Source organism: Arachis ipaensis, chromosome B10, assembly GCF_000816755.2.
Source record: "Arachis ipaensis cultivar K30076 chromosome B10, Araip1.1, whole genome shotgun sequence".
NCBI lineage: Eukaryota > Viridiplantae > Streptophyta > Magnoliopsida > Fabales > Fabaceae > Arachis > Arachis ipaensis.
The window spans coordinates 43346045-43360093 of record NC_029794.2 but is presented as its reverse complement, the minus strand read 5'-3'; the positions used below and the strand labels follow the sequence as shown (position 1 = coordinate 43360093).

The following is a 14049-nucleotide window of genomic DNA, read 5'->3' as shown; positions in this document are numbered from 1 at the left end:
TCTTTTAAAATATCTTTAATAAGTATTCTTAACAAGATCTATTGTTAAAATATTTTTTCTTGTACAATCTCCTTAATAAAATGATTACTACCTTATCTCTAAGGATTATAATTCTTCCTAAATTGATGTTTTGTCAATCTTGTATTTCTGAAGAAGGTATTTGTTCTAGGGGTTAACTCAAATCGGATATGGATTGGGCTTGTTTATGAGGTCCAAACGTCCAATGGAGTGGTCTCCGACTTGTCCTGCGTCAGAAAGCCGTTATCCGAGTTGTGTATTTGAAAAGGTGGGGGTTGTACCTGCAAGACACTCTGATGCCTATGTCAGCAAGGGGTTAAGCAGGTTTAAGTATATTGGAACTTAGGTTTACGTGAGTGTATCAGTATATTTATAGAGGATGAACCAACAACCACCGTTGAAGTATTTCCACTTTTGATGGTGGATAACCATCCTTTTATCTTAGGATTGTTGAGATCTCTCTTCTAGAAGTGAGAGAGAGATTTAAGGAGGTAGTTATTCTTTGGATAAGTGTTAATTGTTTGCTTGCGTCGATCCATCCTCTTTGAGGAGGTTAGATAAGTGCTGGTGGCCAATCCTTTAGATTGGGCCTTTTGACTTGATTTGGGCCTGGCTTATTATTTGGGTCAGGGTATGAACAGTGCCCCTACTTGAGTCCAATCTCTTTAGTATGAGTTGGATTCGAGTATTGATAGAACTCGGGAATACTTAGGTCGATATTCTCTTTCCAAGTCGAAAAATCGATGTCATTTTAGATTTTAAAACCGACATGATTTCAAATTATCAATCGTCGCGTCTCATCAACCGTCGCGTATGTTTAGCTTTTCGCATTTACACGTGGAGAGCGGTTACATTGGTAACGGCGCATTCTTTTAATGCGTGAGCCATTTTACAATTATGCCCCTAGTATCTTATAAATAGCTTTCTCTCTGAAACTGCTTTCCTTTGCTCTTTCGCGCTTCCTTTCTTACTCAAACCCTTTGGTTTTCGTTTGTTGGTGCTTCACAGCGTTCGCCTTTCGATTGCTGGGACTCCCCTCTTCTTCACATCTTCGAAAAGGTTAGTTCTTCATTACTTGGATCCCTTCTTCGTTTTTCTGGTATTTTCTTTATTTCTGTTAAGTATACTGTATTCTTGAGAGGGAGATTGGGTAGGTCTCTGTGGTACCTTCATTGGTTACAGTAGGAAACTTTAAGATTTTGTGTTTTCTTTTGCAAAAATCATTTTTACCGTTGACTATTTTCTACTTTTTTTGGAAAGAACTGCTTTGTTTCGAACCAATTTTTTATGTTTTCCCTTTTCTTTGTGCAATGTTGGTGATACGCGGAAACTTTCCTCTCAACAAATTTCCTACCGGCAAGTGCACCGGATTGTCGTCAAGTAAAAACTCACTGTAGAGTGAGGTAGAATCCCACAGGGATTGGTAGATTGATCAGCGTTAATTGGAGAATTATAGTAGTTAAGAAAAATCGAAATTGAAATTGGGAATTGCAGAAAGTAAATTGGCGGGAAGCTTAAATTGCAAGAAAGTAAATGAACAGAAATTAAATTGCTGAAATTAAATGACAGAAGCTTAGATTGCAATAAATTAAATGGGAATGGGAATTAGCATGAAATTAAAGACAGAAAGTAAATAGAATGGGTAGATCAGAGATGGGGATTCATTGGGTTTCAGGAGATATTGAATTCTCTTGATCAAATCATTTTTATCTCTTCCTCAATCAATGCATTCATTGACATTGCTTGGCAATCTTAGATGATTGTTTCCCAATGTCTTAGCTCACAAATCTCTCTAAGCATGAACAACTGCCCAATGTCTTGATTTAATTGCTCATGGAAAGAGTTGATGTTTGGTCACTAACTATCCACACAAATTCATAGATCAAAGTATTGGTAGGATCACATGTCACTATATCCATCCAACCCCCACTCTAATCCAATGTGAGAAAGCAATTCTAGCATGAACTCTTCATTCCTCTCTCAAGGCTCCGAAGAATTCCAATTATGGATAGCTTCTTTCTCAAGACAGCTATCCAATTGAATTAAGACCGAAAGCTTTCTAACAAAATCAAGAGAAAAAATAGAAGAAGAAGATGTAAACTACTATTGATCCATTGAATTACAATAGAGCTCCCTAACCCAATGAAATGGGGTTTGTTGTTCATAGCTCAATTCAATTTTTACAGAGAAAGAAAAGTGCAGAAAGAAATAAAGAAAGTACAAAAAGAAACTAAAAGAAAAGTCCAGGAATGGAAATCAGGGAATTGAACTCCTAGAGCCCCCCTCAGGGCCTCCCATAAGCTCTCTCAATCTTCAACAATTCTTCTATTTATAACCCTCTTCTCATTTTCAATTGGATCAAGTATTTGGATGTGGGCCTTGGTTGAAGCAGTTAGGAGCAATTCTCCAGTGATGGGCATTGGCAACTCACTTTCATATTTGGAATAGGTGCAATTTGGAATTGAATTGGCCTTAACGTTGGTGATCACGTTTGAGGGCAAACGTTGAATCAAACGCCCCTTTGAAAATTCAGTTTTGCTTGCTGTGATTAGAATTTGACTCAACGTTGGAGGGCCAATGTTTCGCTATTCACACGTACGCATGACCTACGCATACGCGTGGGCGTGGTTGGACTGAAAAAGTATGTTCACGCGTACGCGTCATTGACGCGTACGTGTCGATGCAAAATTCCCAACTCCCATTTCTGAAATCTTATCGTGGACGTTGGAGGCAGCGTTTGAGGCAATGTTGGACCTCCAACGTTCGCACATCCACGCGTGCGCATCACCTACGGGTGCGCGTGGATGCTAAATTCTCAAATTCCAAATCTGAATGTTGCATATCAAGCCTTGAGACGTCACTTCGTCCTCTTGTCAACGTTGCCAATTTGATGCCCACTATACACTATTATATATGGTTGAAAAGATCTGAATGTCAGCTTTTCAACCCAACTAGTATAACCTCAATTAGATATCTGCAACTCAAGTTATGCTCCTTTGAAGGGGATAGGGTCGCTGGCGTCGGTGTGCAACGTTGGAAGCAATGTTGGCACACCAACATTTACACCAACGTTGGGAACATTGCCAGATTCGGAAGCTCAAACGTGCAGTCCACCCCATACTATTATATATTGTTGGAAAGCCTTGAATGTTTACTTTCCAATTCCATTGGAAGCGCATCATTTGAAGCTTCACAGCTCGAGTTATACTCTATCGAATGTGCAGAGGTCAGCTGGTCTTACTACAGGTTGGTACCATGTTCGTTTATGCATATTTCGGGGCTGTTTTCTACCTCAATTTTAGTTTCCACAATGTAGTGCCATATATGCTTGGAAAGCTCTCGATTCCTATGTTCCAATGCTTTTGGAATCACCTCATTTGGAGCTCTATAGCTCAAGTTATTCGTGTTGGAAGTATACCCCTTCAGGCTGTGGGGAGCGACGTTTCCAGCAACGTTGGAGCACCAACTTTGGCTCCAACGTTGCTTCCCTTTGCCTCCTTTCATGGCCTTCTTGTTGCCTCTTTGCCTTCCCTTTTCTTAGCTTCCTTTTCACCTATCATCAACCAAACATTTGCATCAAAGTTTGCTATAATTCATAAGATCTTTGCATTATTAAATCATCAAACACAAGTTGCATAAAATCTTATGAAAAGCACATGAATAACCAAGTTTGCATGAATCAAGGTGTGTATGAAATTCTCATCCAAATACTTACTTATTGCCTAAGAAATGCATGAAACTACTATAAAACAAACTGAAAATGGCTTGTGAAACTAGCCAAGATGCCCTGGCATCACAACACCAAACTTAAATCTTGCTTGTCTGCAAGCAAGTGATAAAACATGAAAATACAAGAGATCACTACAAGAAAAATACCCATTCAGCCACACTTTTTTTAAGTTACATTTGAAAAGCGTAGCCTATTCTATGAATAGGCTACGCTTTTCTCCGTGTTGCCTTTTTATAAGAGAAAAGGATACACAATTGCAGCATCATTTAAAAAGTGTAGCCTTAGGTATTATAGAAATCACTTATAAAACGTAGCCGTATGTTGATATCTATAGATTCATTTTTCGTATCTAAAGAAACGCTTTTAGAGAGTAACCTATTTGTTAAGTTTTGGGTACCCTTCAAAAATGATGCCTAATGTATGCATGGCCAAATCCTAACAACACTTGGTAAATTTTTTATTCCACTTTCAATTCCCTCCAAAAGCACACACGAACCCTTTCTTCCGCAACAACTAAACCTCACAAGTCACACCTTCAATTCGAAAAGTGAGACCCTCACCTTCGCTAACCTTTCGCGCACAACAACCCTCACCTTCGCCATTCTCACCTTTTAACACTCATCACCTTCCCCTTCTCACCGTCGCCGTTGACTGTAAACGGAAAATTTTTTTCACCTTTTTACCAAATCAGAAACGGTGTCATATCCCCCTTTGTCTCTCTTCTCTGTTCTCTCTCGTCACTCTCTTCTCTGTTCTCTCGTCGCTCTCACCTCTCGTCTCCGGTCTCTAGCTCACTTCTCTCTCGGTCTCGCGCGCGCACTCACTATCTCAGACTCAAGCTCGTCGTTGCGGTTTGTGTCGTCACCATGTCGCACTCAGTCGCCGCCTTCCTTGCGCTCACTTCGCCGGTGGCAGAAGAAGACGGAACCAGCATCTTGTCCCTCGGGTGGCGGTCGTCTTCGTCTTCTTGTTTCGGCCATTAATTCAGTTGGTCAGCTTTCTTCACCGTCGATCCCTGGTGAGTTTCCTTTGGCCCTGTTCTTTCAATGAAGAAGGTGTGTGTGGCTGTGCTGATGATGATGAACAACAATGGCTAGTGGTATGTATCAATTTTCAGTTGGTTCTGTGAAATTTGAGAGGTTTAGGGTTTCGATTTAGGGGTTTTTATTTGGGTCACTAGGAATTGTGGGGTTTTAGCTTCAGAACGGTGGTATGTATCAATTTTCAGTTGGTTCTATGAAATTTGAGAAGTTTGGGGTTCTGATTTAGGGTTTTTATTTGTGAAATTGTTTGTGTGTGTGTGTGTGAGTGAGTGATTTATCATACAGCAGCAGGCTGAAGAATATGCAGCTTTGATCATGGAAGAACTAGACCCTGAAGAGACGGGATTTATCATGGTATTTACATCATCCTATTTTAGATCGTTTTGGTATAAAACTTATCAAAATTAAGTAAAATTAGTCACTATTATAGTTTCACATACAGATAAGTACTTATATTTCAAATCATAACTCATAAGTATGAAGTTGATTTATATTTAAGATGATGAGAGGGACTGATTTCACTTGTATTTAGGAAATTAGATCAAATCCATAAGAAAAATTTGACATAGACCAAAATCATAAATAGCTAACTCTAGAAGTGACTAGAAATTTATTTGAAAAGAAATTCAAATTTGGGGGTTTTAGGGTTATAGGTTCTTTTTTGGGTTCTGATTCGCCAAAAATAGATTAAGCCAGGAGATTCATTTTTGGTCCATCAATTGCATTGGTGATATTGGTGCAAAATTGATATATGTCTCAATTCATTTTTAATTTACAATTTAGGTTGATAATTCTCATTTTACTGTTTGAAGCAATGCCGTTTTCCCCTTTTGCACTTGAAATTAAGCTGATTGGCATGATTTTGTGAATTTTGCATTCAGCTTTAATGAGAATAATAAAAAACCAACAAGTTGAGAAGAGAAAAAGTAAGTGATCAATCAAATAGATACTGTGGTATTTTATCTTATTTATTTAATTTAATGAGCAGGCATAATTAAGTAGTTCGATCTTAATTATTATTCTTATTCATCACTTTGATTCATTGTGAGCAGAGGCTTGAGGTGATGGAGTTCTCGGGGCTGAAATCAAGTTCATGTGTTACCCATGCCATTAATGCTAGAGATTCTTCCTTCTTTGATGTTGTGGCTTCTCAACTCACTCCCAAGGTTCATTTCTTAATCAACCATTTGAGCTTTTTATTTAAGCAATTTTTTTTTCTTTCCGTTTTTTTTTTAAATATTGTGAGTTGAAAGTAGACGACGGGATAAAGGCCTGTGAGGGGAGAGACAGTGGCCAAGTTGAAGGTAGCTATCAATGGCTTTGGACGCATCGGTAGAAACTTCTTGCGCTGTTGGCACGGTCGCAAGGACTCACCCCTTGATGTGGTTGTTGTGAATGACAGCGGTGGTGTCAAGAATGTAAGTATTCGCATTACAATGCCATTTTTAGATGAAATGAATGACAGTAATTAGCACGTACGTAAGTAACATATGGTGATTTAATTTGCATAAGCAGGCCTCACACTTGCTTAAATATGATTCTATGCTGGGAACTTTCAAAGCAGATGTGAAAATAGTGGATGACTAAACCATTTCCGTGGATGGTAAGCCCATTAAGGTTGTCTTAAACAGGGATCCTCTTAAACTTCCTTGGGCTGAGCTTGGAGTTGACATTGTTATTGAGGTAAGTCTTGACCTTTTGGATTCTGTGCTTCCTTTGATTTGATTTGATTTGATTTGATTTGATTCGATTTGATTGGATGATATTCAGGGAACTGGAGTGTTTGTGGATGGGCCTGGCGCTGGAAACATTAACACTCTTCTTTACTAAGTAAAAATAAATGATTAATTATCATTAGTATAGCTAAGTGGTTGATTTTGAATTCTTTCTTTTTTTTTTCCTTCAATTTAGTAATGCTTCTTGCACCACAAACTGTCTTGCTCCGTTTGTGAAGATCTTGGATGAAGAATTTGGTAAGCCGAAATGTCGGACACATGATGATGTTACTTAATGTTTGAGAGCTTAGAGAGTTACTTTGATTTGCTCTATATTTTCCAGGCATTGTGAAAGGAACAATGACAACTACACACTCCTACATAGGAGACCAGGTACAAAATCAGCTACAATTTTGCTCTTGTTTATCTCTTTAACTAGTTTAGTGTTTACTCTTCGGTGCTGTTTTACCAATTTGTTCAACTGAATTGTGCTTGTGCAGAGGCTTTTGGATGCTTCACACAGGGATTTAAGAAGAGCAAGAGCTGCAGCATTGAACATTGTTCCGACAAGCACCGGAGCAGCCAAGGCTGTGTCCTTAGTGCTGCCAAAACTGAAGGGAAAGCTCAATGGAATTGCGCTGCGAGTGCCTACCCCTAATGTCTCAGTAGTTGACCTTGTTATCAATGTTGAGAAGAAGGGTGTTACGGCTGAAGAAGTCAATGCAGCTTTCAGAAAGGCAGCTGAGGGGCCGTTGAAGGGTGTATTGGACGTGTGTAATGTTCCTCTTGTGTCCGTGGACTTCCGCTGCACCGATGTTTCTTCTACTATTGACTCTTCACTCACTATGGTCATGGGAGATGATATGGTTAAGGTTGTTGCTTGGTATGACAATGAATGGGGTTACAGGTTAGGCCACTCTCCACATATAGCAGCTACTTTTGTTTTGGCTTTCTCATTTAATGAATCCTTGAGATAGAACATGCACATGTAGTAGTACATTGAATTAGCATGTGCTATAGAAATTATCATATATAATTAAAATCGGCAACTATAGAAATTTAGTACATTGAATTATCAGTGATATATATTTTAGAACAGAGGGTGAATATTGTTACAAAGGATCAGATTATTGATAGTTAAAATACGGGGTGATTGCAGCCAAAGGGTTGTAGATTTGGTACATTTGATGGCAAACAAGTGGCCCGAAGTAGCTGCTGCAAAGGGAGGTGGAGACCCATTGGAAGAGTTTTATGAGACAAACCCAGCTGATGAAGAATGCAAAGTCTTTGAATAGAATAGCAGCTTTGGTTATTATCGCTGCCACCAGACCATATATTTTGAATTTGTGTTAATTTAATTTATGAGGGAGAACAAGATCAAAGTGTTCAGACGACAATAGGTGACGATCATGTCTGGGGCATGTCTTCTAAAATTTAAATGTGTATGCTATTTGTTCTTGCCAGGCAGGCTTTTCAGAATTCATTTGGTTCTATGATTTTGTTTTCTTCATGTGTCGCGAGAATGGTCAAAAGAATATTTGTAAGTAGCCTGGTCATTTCCTTCAACATAATCTTGTATTGATTGCGTATGGTGGTGAATCAGTATGCAAAATCCTTACATGCTTCTCTTTTTGAATTATGATAATCTGCAGCTGTAAGCAGGGCAGTAACTGCTTGGAAATTAGTTCTTGCTGGGAATGAACAAGAGAATGAACACTGATACAATTGTTAAGGCCAAGAGTTTTCTTGATGGTGATGAAGATCAGTATGAAAAAGATGTGTTTGAGAAGAATTTGAAGGTGCTTCAGAATATTTTTTAGTCATTATGCCGAGATTAGAAGATTAATGATTTTTTGTTTGTTAAGTTCTTTTCGGATATAGAGTGCAAACTTTGCATTTTAATTGATATGTGATTTGAAAAGCGTAGCCTATTCTCAAACACCAAAAGCGTAGCCCTTGGTGCAGAAAAGCGTAGCCTTTGAGAATAGGCAACGGCCGAATAGGAATCACCCCAAAAAGCGTAGCCGTAGCCCAAAAAGCATAGCCGTAGCCTAAGGCATCATTTTTTTTCACTTTTGGCTACACTTTTCAAGTGTACCTAAATGGGTGTTTTTCTTGTAGTGGATACAAGTCCTTATTCAGAGAATTCAAATCCTTGGTTCATGAAGTTTCATGCATGGCAACTTAGGTTCATGTTCATGCTGGTTTCTAGGCTCTGATATGCTCTTGAATTCTCACTCTACTGCCTTGCTATGAGACTCTTATTCTTGATCCTTAACTTCTCTGTTTTTGTTCTCTTTTCTTCTTTAGAGCTTATTGCTTTATGTAGCTAAGTGTTCTGTGTTGAGACAATTCTTTAGGATAGGTTTTTAGCCAACACCCCCGAACCAGTTGGTTCAAGGTGCTAGGAGTTGAAACACCCCTAAGGACTTAATCACCTAAGTCTCTCCTCAGCATATACATACCACAGGCACATGGTTTGTTATTCATTCCTTAGACCTTGGTGTCCAACACCTCTTTGGGTTGCTAAATGCCTTGTGACAAGGTTGCTCTTGATAGTGGAATTTCAGTTGACAATTCCAGGTTAGTTAACCCAAGTTTTCAAGTGATGAAGCACTCCTAAGAACTTACTCATCCAAGCAGATCCTTGTCCAAAAACACCACAGACACATGCCTCAAGATCCAAACTATTGGTGTCTAGCTTTATTTTTCTGCTCTTTTCTTTCTTTCTCATTCTCTTTTTCTCTTTTTAGGATCTCTATTAATTCATTTAAGTATCATAGAATGCACTTCAAGCTCATAATTCAAGAGATATCTTAGCCCTTTTACCTTATTGATGAATCAACTTAGCTAGCAAATACCACCACAACACTAGGACTTTATTTTGCACATTAGGTTTCACTCTTGTCTTTCACAACAAATTCTCATAAACTTCTTTTATTAAGCTCAAGGACACAACATACAATTCAAGCAGAGTGAAAATGAAGCAGGTACTTAGACTAGTAGCCCAAAATTAACAATAAGCAAAGTTATTGGAATTTGCTTGTTTCAATACAACCTCTTGGTGTCTTCTTGTTTCATTTTTGTCATCATTATACATAGCTTTTGCATCCTTCTTTGTCTCCTTGGATGATAGTGCATAGTTTTTCCCAAGAGATTGATTGAATTCCTGCAAAGTTATTGGAAGTTGCTTGTTCCCCAAGCACTTGAAAGAAGGTTAGCATGCATGTATGCTTGTGATTTTCTGGACTCAAGTTGGTATGTGAACACCAAACTTAGTTCCTTACCTAATGTAGCAGATTGAATACATGCAGAGAACCTCATGTGCTTTTATTAAGAAAACAACTATAAACTAGAAAAACAAACTATGAACTAGAAACTTAACTATTGTTAAGTAGTTTCCCTGATTGGTTGGAGCTAGTGACTATTAATACCAAGGGTTAAAATGTGTTTTTAAAGAAATTTTTGGTGGAACACCAAACATAGAATCTTACATTCACCTTTTGAATTGTTTTGGTGTGGAACACCAAACTTAGCTCCTTGCAATACAGAAAATCTACTTAACTCTTTTATTGAATTAGCTAGGAAAAGAAAACTACCTTTGGTTGGGTTGCTTCCCAACAAGAGCTCTTTTAAAGTTATTAGCTTGACATTTTGGTCATGAATTTCTTCCTCTTCTTCCAGTTTGTTAAGAGGAATGACCTCCAGTGGAAAAAGGAGCCAGTTAGTGCCCCTTGTTGTGAGTGCCTATTTCCAGCAAGCTTCCTTTTGTGGTTGGCTTAAGTACACTTGTTTGTTGGATCGGGAGTTGGATTGTCTTTTGACCTCCTCTTCTTCCTTGGTATGGTCAATGGTAGCTCGGCCACAATCCTCTTTATGGTGCTTGTTTCTACTGCCTTCACATCTTTGATCTCAGAACTTTGATATTGTTGGATAATTGGAGCATCCTCTTCATCAACAACTTCTTGAATTGGTGGTTTACTGAACTCACCTTCTATGCAACTCTCTGTTTCGTTGGAGTGTGAACTCCCTTGATTGACTTCCTCTCTTTCTTCTACATGATGTTACATTGAGTCTTTTGGGAATGAGTTTGTAGAGTGAACACCCAACCCGGTCCCTGTCCTTTTTCTCGATGGACATTACGGACCTTGTCCAAAAAAAAAAGGGACATATCGGTCCCTGTCCCATACTTTTGAGAGACTTTCCGATCCTTCCGTCATCTCCCCTGACCAAAATAGACAAAACTTGCCTACGTGTCAGTTAACGTTACTGAGTTCGAGGTTAATAGTCTGTTAAGTTCCATGTGGCTATTAGGAAATGGACAGGAGTTGATTTGTCCCTCTTTGGTGACCTAAAACTACGTCGTTTTAATGGTCTGAGACGTTGCTATTAGGGAATGGTAAGGGGTCGTTCTGTCCCGTTCTAGAAACCAAAAACGACTTCGTTTTTAGTCTTCACTGAAACACAATGGTTTGAAAGTGATTCGACGCTGCTAATCTCTCACTCTTCTCCCAACCCAAATACGAACCCTAGGAGACCATGATTGGTAATGGAGAGCGTTGTTCATCATCAAACCCACGAAGCAGAGACGATTCAGGCTGGGGCCTAAATTCTGGTAGGAGTGCTGGAGCTTCGAGGAAGAAAAAAAGGGTTGCCCCAATTTGTTATTGTGGTTCTCATGCAATATTGTTCATGTCAGGGACGGTGAAGAATCCAGACAGATTATTCTTTCGCTGCCCAAAATTCAAGGTAGTTTTTAAGGGTTTAGCTAATTTTTTGTTTTTAATTTCTATTCCACATATGATAACAAATGTTAAACTTTTTTGTAGACTGGAAAATGGCATTGCAACTTCTTTGTATGGCTAAATGATTATGTATCTTCATGTGGTGAGGATGCTAACAAGGCTGTCTCATTTGGGGCATCAAAGCAGAAGCAGAATCGATTAGAAGGCCATGGTTATGTGGTGGATAACAAAGTTAATGAGTTGGAGGAAAGATTAATTGGTTTGGAGGATCAGTTAGATTACTACAAACTGAAAATGGGTGAAAGTAGATGTATTAGGTATGGATTTAATTTGTTAGCATTTCTGGGTGGGGTTGTAATTGCAAGCTTGTTTAGAACAAGTGTGTAGGAATTTGATAGTTGAAATTTTGTTATTTCACTGAGTTGAGTTGTGAACAATACTTTTGATGATGAATGAAGCATGAATTATTGTGTTGAATTTGTAAAATTTGAACCATGGCCTGTGATGAATATGTTAAATCTCATCCCTATATTGATAGATAATGGCATATATGTCATGACATAAATTTAACAAAGGGGGACAAATCGACCCCTGTCCATTTCCTAATAGCAATGTCTCAGACCACTAAAACGACGTAGTTTTAGGTCACCAAAGGGGGACAAATCGACTCCTGTCCATTTCCTAATAGCCACGTGGAACTTAACAGACTATTAACCTCCAACTCAGTAACGTTAACTGACACGTAGGCAATTTTTGTCTGTTTTGGTCAGGGGAGATGACGGAAGGACCGAGAAGTCTCATAAAAGTATGGGACAGGGACCGATATGTCTCCTTTTTTTGGACAAAGTCCGTGATGTCCATCGAGGAAAAGGACAGGGACCGAGTTGGGCGTTCACTCGAGTTTGTATGTTACTTTGTCACTCCTAGTAGCCTCTGTGGGTATGGAGCTTTGGGTTTGTATATTCTCATAACCTCCTCCTTCTTCATAGGAATCTCACTTGGTACGATTGCCTCTTTTTCTTGTTCTTCTGATTCCTCCCCTGTAACCTCCATTTGGTCGTCATCTTTCTTGCTAAGCTCTCCTTCAAAGTAATTTGCATTTGCTTCCATGTTTCTGGAGGTACTTTCTTGTTCTTTCCTCCTTGCTCTAGACCATTGAATGAACTCCTCTCTTACTATTTTATCCTCTTCTGTCATCTTTGTCAATTCTTCAAGGAGGAGTTCTATCCTAACAAGTTGATCGTCTTCTCTCTTTCTTCTGGGTTCTTTAAGGATGAGTTCTGCCTCATCAAGTCTATCTACAGGAGAGTGTGATGGTTGGTGATTGGCTTGTGAATGGAGTTGGTTGTTTTGTGGTTGTGTGTTCTGAAAGTGGTATGGCTCTTGTGGGTAATGGAATGAGTTTTATGGACTGTGAAAAGAATTTTGTGTGTAGTGGAACGAATTTTGTGAATGGTGAAATGAATTGTATGGGTCTGGGAAGGAATTTTGTACTGACGCATGCTCAAATGGTGAAGAATTTGGACATGTTAAACTAGGAGATGAGGTTAGATAATTAAGAGTTGATGGCTCTTGATGAATGGGGTATGAATGAATGAAATCTCTTTGATTTTGATCTTCCTGGCCACAACTTGAGTAGTGATCACCAAAATATGGACCATTTTGTGGCTCTGGGAAGTACCCCATTTCTTGTTCTTGATACTCCCACCCACCATGAGTGATGAATGGATTTTTGATGGTATAGAATTCACAAATGAACTCTCGTCGAAGTATAGTTTCTAAACCACCACTAATCCCTTCATACAAAAATTTTTTGGTCACAAGTACAAACCCCTAAAATTATAAACTGAAGTATTTAAACCGCGGGTCGTCTCTCAAAGGAATTGCAGGTTAGTGTTCTTGTTATTGGTCATGGACCTGTATATTTTGGGGTTTTGTTTAGGAAACAAGAAAAGTAAATGATAAAGGAAATCTACTAACAAAAAGGTCTTGGCAAGGTCTGGTGGTCAAGGCCCTCTATCCTTATCACTAACCACAATATGATAATCGCAAGGATCAATCCCATTAAGTCATCCTCTAACAAGTAAAGAAAACTCAAATGAGTTGTATCAATCTAAGTCCATAAGTCCTAGTTGTTCACTAATTGAATTAATGAGAGCTAGAGTCAATGGCTACCAACTATCAATCACTTGGACATTAGTAACTCAAGAATTCCTAAGTTACCTTCCCAAGCCAAGAACGTAAAATTCTACTCTAACAACTTCTCAAGCATTTTGACAAACACTTGGAAGGTATAAAAGAAAAGTATAGTAAATTGACAACAAGAATGAAATCTAACAACAATTATTGCAAGGAATTAACAACAACAATAAAAAAAACATTATTGACATGAATTACCTCAAATTGAATTGAAAGAGAAGAGAAGGAACAAGAGTAGATCTACAACAAAGTATAGGAACAAGATATAGGAAATTACAACAAAAGAATAGAAGAATGATGATTGCAACAACAAAGAATTGGAAGGTAGAAGTAGATGAAAGCATGAATTAAAACCTAGATCTAAGATTATTGACCAAAACCTAATCCTAATTCTAGAGAGAAGTGAGAGCTTCTCTCTCTAAAACTAACTAAACTAATCCTAATGTGTGTAAAGTGATGGAATCTCCCTTTGCTCTTCAATCCTTGGTCCTTTTAAGTGTTTTGGCGCCAAAGTTGGTTTGGATTGGGCCCCACAGCTTCTCAAAATTCGCTGGGCACATTTTCACTTTAAAATCACGTGACGACACCGATGCGTACGC

The 14049-nt window shown here is 38.6% G+C and overlaps 1 pseudogene; it reads left to right on the top strand.

Annotated features, from left to right (window-relative positions):
* On the top strand, window positions 4615-7883 carry LOC107620584 (annotated as a pseudogene).